This window comes from Ochotona princeps, chromosome 2 (assembly GCF_030435755.1).
Source record: "Ochotona princeps isolate mOchPri1 chromosome 2, mOchPri1.hap1, whole genome shotgun sequence".
Lineage (NCBI taxonomy): Eukaryota > Metazoa > Chordata > Mammalia > Lagomorpha > Ochotonidae > Ochotona > Ochotona princeps.
The window spans coordinates 56,754,473-56,761,536 of record NC_080833.1 but is presented as its reverse complement, the minus strand read 5'-3'; positions in this window follow the sequence as shown (position 1 = coordinate 56,761,536).

The following is a 7,064-nucleotide window of genomic DNA, read 5'->3' as shown; positions in this document are numbered from 1 at the left end:
TTGGTAACATTAGTTCTAACTATGATAAAAAGATATTGTGTTTTTTATTTGCAATGTACAAGTATATAATGACATTGAGCATTTTTCTCATAAATTTGTTTTCTATGCACGTATCTTTTTAAAAAAAGTATCTATTCAAAATATTTATTCACTTTGGTTGAATTATTTTGCTGTAATAACATAGTGTCTTGAGTTTCTCACATAGTCTAGGTATTCTTTCTCAGAAAGTTTGCAAAAGAATTGTCCCATTTTTTAGGTTACAGCTTCATTTTACTGGTCATTTTTTCTGCTATTCAGTTATTTCTAAGTTTGATGTAATTTCATTTGTTTATTTTTGCTTTTGGTTCCTGTGCCTGTTATCATATCCAAGAAATCATTTTCTGCACAGATGTCTTAATTGTATGAAGCACTTTTTATGTCTACTGAAAATATTACATGATTTTTAACACTCATTCTATGGTTCTGTTTTTCACATGCTTTAATGTGTGAAGTCTCATTATCTTTTCCTTTTGAAAGAAAGTGTATTTTTGAAAAATTTTTTATTTGCTTTATATATTTGAGAGGTGGGAAGACAGAAACAGGTAGAAATCTTCCATATGCTGGTTCACACCTCAAATACCTGTAGGAGCTGGGCTTAGGTCAGTCCAAAGTCAGGAACACACACATGCACACACACACACACACACACACACACACACACACACACACACACGATTGTCCTGAGGGCCTGGCCAGGTAGCCTAGTGGCTGAATCTTCATCTCACCTATCTGGGGCATGCTTCGTGTTCTAGCAGCTTTACTTCCCATCCAGCTCCCTGATTTGTAGCCTCAGAAAGCAGTAGTGGATGGCCCAAAGCCTTGATGCTTCACCCACGTTAGAGACCTGGAGAAAGTTCCTGGCTCCTGACTTTGGATTGGCTTAGCTCTGGCTGTTGCAGCTTCTTGGGGAGTGAATCAGCAAACAGAAGAGCATTTCCAATAAGTAAATGAATAAATCTTACAAAAAAACAGAAGTCCTTGGAATGAATTCAAGTTTAAAAATGAATATCTGTATGATGAACATTGTAACACTGATGAAAGAAATTGATAAGGACGTAAAAATTAAAAGCTCCCATGTTGGATTAGAATAATTAATGATATTAAGATGTTCACACTACACAAAGCACTCTACAGATTCAATGAAATTCTTGTTAAAGTATCAACGAAATACTTCAGAGACATGAAGAAAAAATATCACAAAATTTATATTGAAGCAGAAAGTATACCAGCTAGCCAAAGCAATACTGAGTAAAAAGAACAAAGCTGGAGGCATAAGAATATCTGAATTCAATCCTGTAATAATCAAAATAGCATAGTTATCACATAAAAACAAGCGTACAGACAATGAAGACTATAAAAGCAAATCAGTATGTTCACATTCAGTGAAGGAAATCTCTGCAAGGAAAGGTTCTGAAGAATTAACCTTCGTATGCAAAAGAACGAAATTAGATCCCCATCTTTAATCTTACACAAAATTCAACTCAATGCAAACCTAAAGCTTAAATGTATGACAAGAAAATTCAGGGCAGTGTTCACACTACCCAAAACATCTAGAACACTAACCTGGGCAAGTAGTTTTGGAAATAGTTCTCAAAGCACAGGAAACAAAAGTAATACTTGACAAATGGTGTTATTCAAACAAAAAATCTTTTGCAAACTAAGGTGAACAGATAACCTACTGGACAGGATAAAATATCTGTGAACTATACATCCCACTAGAATTTAATATCCAATAGATAAATAACTCAATTCAAGATCAAAACAAGTAAGTAATCTGGTTTTTAAATGGGGAAATGATCGGAATTGGCATTTCACATAATACACAGTACAGATATATGAGCATGTTCTAGCTCTTACCCTACCTTCCCTTCTGCCCACATTCCCCACTCAACTTCCTTTTTCCTTATTTCTTTTTTTCCCCTGATCTTTAAAATAGCATAATTTTATTTCATTTTGTAATCACAGTCTTAATGCTCCATGAGGTAAAGATATCAACACATATGAAAGCAGAAAAAATATAACTTATTATGTATCAGGAATATACACAAAGATTTTAAATAATTATCTAGTCCCAGGATGTGATTTTCAAGTGTACAGATTGCATTTATTATACCCTGTGTATTTGGTATTACAAATCATAGAAAATATATGATTGTTTTCTTTTAGGGACTGGCTTATTTCACTAAGCATTATGGTTTCTAACTTGATTCATTTAGTGCAAAAAACAAGATTTTATTCTATCTCATCACTGAGCAGTATTTCATGGTGTATGGATACCACATGTTGTTGATTCAGTCATAGTTGAAGGGCATCTGGATTCTTTATATTTCAGCAATTGTAAACTGAGCTGTTGTGAATATGGAAGTACAAATAACTCTCATATTCTAATTTCATTTCATTCGGGTAAATGATCAAGATTTGGACAGCTAAGTCATATGGTAAATCTAGTGTTAGATCTCCAAGAAATCTACATACTATCACCATAATGCTTGAAAGATTTTATATTCCCATCAACCGTGGATTAAGGTAGCTTTTTCCTCACGTACTCACCAGCATTTACTTGTTTTTTTTGGTTTTTGGATGATAGACATTCTAATTAAAGTGAGGAGAAATATAAACATGAATTTTATTTGCATTTTCTTTATGCAGAGTGGTCCTGAACATTTTTCATATGTTTGTTGGCCATTTGAATTTCACCATTTAAATACTGCCTGTTCATATCCCTTTCCTATTTCTTAATTAGATTGTTTCTTTTGTTATTCAGTTTCTTGAGCTCTCCAGGATCTTGGATATTCATCCTTTATCAGTTCTGTAGTTTGCAACTATTTTACAGGTTCTGTCAGTTGCATCTTTGTTGATGGCTTTCTTTACAGTATAGAAGTTTCTTAGCTTACTGTAATCCAATTTGTTTATGACTGTTTTCTTCTAGTAATTTGTTTCTAGTAATTTTGTTTTCTTCTAGTAATTTGATGGTATCAGATCATAAAATTTAGATCATAGATCCATTGTCAGTTGATTTTTTAATTAGGTATAAAGTAGAGGTCTTGTTTCTACTTCTTCGAGTATAGGTTCAATTTTTCAAGCAACATTTGTTGAAGAGGCTGTCCTTTCTCCAGGAATTGAAAATTCTTACTTGAAAAATATTAGTTGATTCTCAGTAGATTAATTTCAGTTCTATCCCCTTGGTCAACATGTTTAGTTTTGTACCGGTACCAGGCCAGTTATGATTGCCCTATACTGTGTCTCGAGATTTGAAATTGTGACACCTACAGCTTTTTGTTGTTATTTGAGATTATTTCAGCTATTTGAGGTCTCTCAATATCATATGGTATGTCCATATAAAACTAAAGATCATTTTTTCTAGTTCTGAAAGGAATGTACTTGTTATTTAAGTAGAAATCACACTGAATCTGTAAATTACTTTCAGCTGTATTGACATTTTTTCTTCATTCTTCTGCTGCACTACCAAGGAAGATCATTCTAATCTTTCTGGATTTTCTCTTTTTGTGTTTAAAGTTATGTTATTTTCATTGCAGACATCTTTCATATACTTGGTTAAATTTATTTCAAGGAAGTTAAATTATTGTAGCTGTTATGAACCATACTTGTATAAGTTTTTTTTTCTCAGTCAAGGCATTGTTCATGTATACAAAGACCATTGACTTTTGTGTGTTGCCTTTATATCCTGCAACTTCATCCAACCTTTGAGGCATCCCAATAGTCTCTTACAGTACAATATTTTGCTTTCCCTATGTATAGAATTATGTCATCTGTAAATGGAGATAATTTGACTTCCTCCTTTCCTATTTGTATTCCTTTGATTTCTTTCTCTTGCTTAATATTTCTGGCTAAAGCTTCCAGACCTATACTGAGTATCAATGATGAAAGTAAGCATCTTTATATAGTCTGAGATATTAGTGGAAATTCTTCCAACTTTTCAACTTTCAATATGATGCTGACAGTAGGTTTGATATATAATCCTTTCATCGTGTTGAAAGTTTTCTAAATGCCTGGTTACCTTAAGGGGTTTTGTTTACCATGAAATAATGTTGTATATTTTCAAATGCTTTATTTGCATCCACTGAAATAATAAGTTTTTTCCTTCAATATGCTAATACAAGGTATCACATTTATTGATTTGCATACGTTAAACCTGAATAACAGGGATAAATCTCACCTGGTCCAGGTGAATGATTTTTTTCAAGTTGCTAGAATCAATTAGCTGCATTTTGTTGATCATTTTTGCATCAATTTTCATTAGGGAAATTGTCTATAGTTCTCTTTGTTATATCTTTTTCCTGTTTTAAAATTAATGTAATGCTGACTCACAGCAACAGGATGGAAAGGTTCTTTCCCTTTCAATTGTTTTGAGAGAAACTGAACATATTTCCTCTTCAGATTTTTCTAGAATTCAGCAGTGAAGCCATGTTCCTGGATTTTTTGTTGTTGCTGTTGTTGTTGGGGTTAGATATTCATTATAGATTCAATCACTGGCTTGGATACTAATCTGTCTAGGTTTTATATGTTTTCACGACTCAATTTTGGTAGATTGTGCATGTCCAGAATCTACCAATTTCTTTTCAACTTCACTTTTGCTTTATTCTATTACCCACGGCTCATGAATGAATGTATTGTTCAGTCTTCATATTTTCTACAGTTTGTACTTCTTAATTTCCTGCTTATTCTATTGTGTTCAGAAAAGATACATGGTATGATTTCAGGTTTTTTTAAAATTTATTGAGACTTCCTTTGACCTAGCATATGGTTTATGCTTGAGAAAATTCTATGTACTGATGAGAATATATATATCCTTTAGCTACTGGATAAAACATTTGTAGATACAAATTAGGTCCATTTGGTCCATACTCTAAATTAGCTCTATTGTTTCTTTGTGGATTTATTTTTTTCTGGTTGATCTGTCCATTGGTGAAAGCAGAGCATTGAAGTCACGATTAGCATTGTTTGGGCCAAAATCTTCCTTTAGATCCATTAATATTTGCTTTAAAATAGCCAGGTATTCTGGCATTGGTTGCATAAACATTTACTGTAAATTGATCTCTTAATTATTAAATAATTTCTTTCACCGCCTTTTATACAGTTTTTCTGTTAAAGTCTGTTTTGTCTCGTGTTAGGATGGGTACATTTTGACTTTCTAATAGAATGGAATATCTTTTTCCATCCCTTCATTTTCAGTCTCTGTATCCTTGTTCGTGCAATATGTTTCCTATAGGCACAAATAGATGTGTCTTATATTTTTTCATCTCATTCAACCAGTATGTATTGTTAATTGAACTTTTTTTAGGTTATTTACAATAAATGCTATTATCTTCTGTAACAACTTTGTCCTTCCATTTTTCCATAAATATTATTGATTGCTATGGATTTCCTTTGTATTTTTACTGGAAGATTTTCAGCTTTCACAATGCTAATGTTTATTATCTCTTGTGTAGTGTGTCTTATCATTTGTAAGGCATCAACAATGATGATGTAGTCTTTGAATTTGTTTTGGAATATATTAATTCACCTTCATTTATAAGTGAGAGCTTTGCTGGGTACAGTACTCTGGATGACAACCTGTTTTTTCTTTTAGAACTTGAGATGGATCTCTGCATTCTTTCCTAGCTTGCAAGGTTTCAGGTGAAAAATAATCTGTCACTCCAATTGGAGATTTTGTGAAGATAATCTGGCATTTCTCTCATGCACATTTTATAATATTTGCTATATGCTTTACTTTTAAATTTTTGATGATAATTTGTAATTAGGAAGATTTTTTATGTTTATTAGTACATCTATATTTCCATACAGATGTTCCTATCTTTCTCCAAATTAGGGGTTATTTCTGCTATTTCTTTTTAAGGATCTATTTATTTTGCATTTGAAAAGTGTGTTTTACTGAAAGAGAAGGAGAGACAGAGAGAGGTCTTCCATCCACTGACTTCACTCCCCAAATGGTCACAACAGCTAGAGCTAAACTGAGCTGATTTGTAACTGGGAGCCAGGAGCTTATTCCTGGCCTCGCACATAGATGCAGACTCGTTAGGCCTTGAGCTATCCTCCACAGCTTTCCCAGGCCATAAGCAGAGAGCTGCAGCAGAAACGGAGCAGCTGAGGCACACAATGGCATCTATATGGAATGCCAGTGTTAACCAGCAGAGGATTTGCCTATAATACCACTATGCCAGCCTTCCACTATTATTTCAAGGAATATATCCTCCAATGCATTATCTCGTTCCACACATTCAGGTGCTCTTCTAAAATTTGTATGTTTGGTTGCTTGATAGTGTCCAATAAATCTCACTTTTCAATTTCCCTAACCTTTTTTATCCTTCTTTTTGTTGTTTCCAAAGATTTATTTTCTAGCTCAGATATTCTTTCATCCACTTCACCAAGCATGTTAAAGCTTCCCACTGTATTTTTATTTGATATACTGAACTCTTCATTTCTAATAATTCAGTCTGATTTCTTTTTAATAACCCTATCCCTTGGCAGAATTTTTCTCTGATACGCATGTCTTTGCATCTCTGTATTGCCGAATAACTTTATGTTCAGTTTTTTTAAAAAAAATTATTTTTATTTTTATTGCAAAGTCAGATATACAGAGAGGAGGAGAAACAGAGAGGAAGATTTTCCATGCGATGGTTCACTCCCCAAGTGGCTGCAACAGCCAGTGCTGAGCTGATCCAAAGCCAGGAGCCAGGAAATTCCTCCAGCTCTCCCATGCGGGTGCAGGGTCCCAAGGCTTTGGGCCGTCCTCGACTGCTTTCTCAGGCCACAAGCAGGGAGCTGGATGGGAAGTGGAACTGCTGAGATTAGAATCGGCGCCAATATGGGATGCAGGTGCGTTCAAGGCGAGGACTTTAGCCATGATCAGTCTTTACTGAGCTGAGCTGTTGCTGTGCTCCTTTAAGAGTCATTCTGTTTTCACTGGCTTTATTTCTTATATTTCTACAGTTATTTTTAGACACTTGTAAAACACTTTTTGATTTTCTCCTTTTTTATTACTGTAATATGCTTCTGTGATGTAG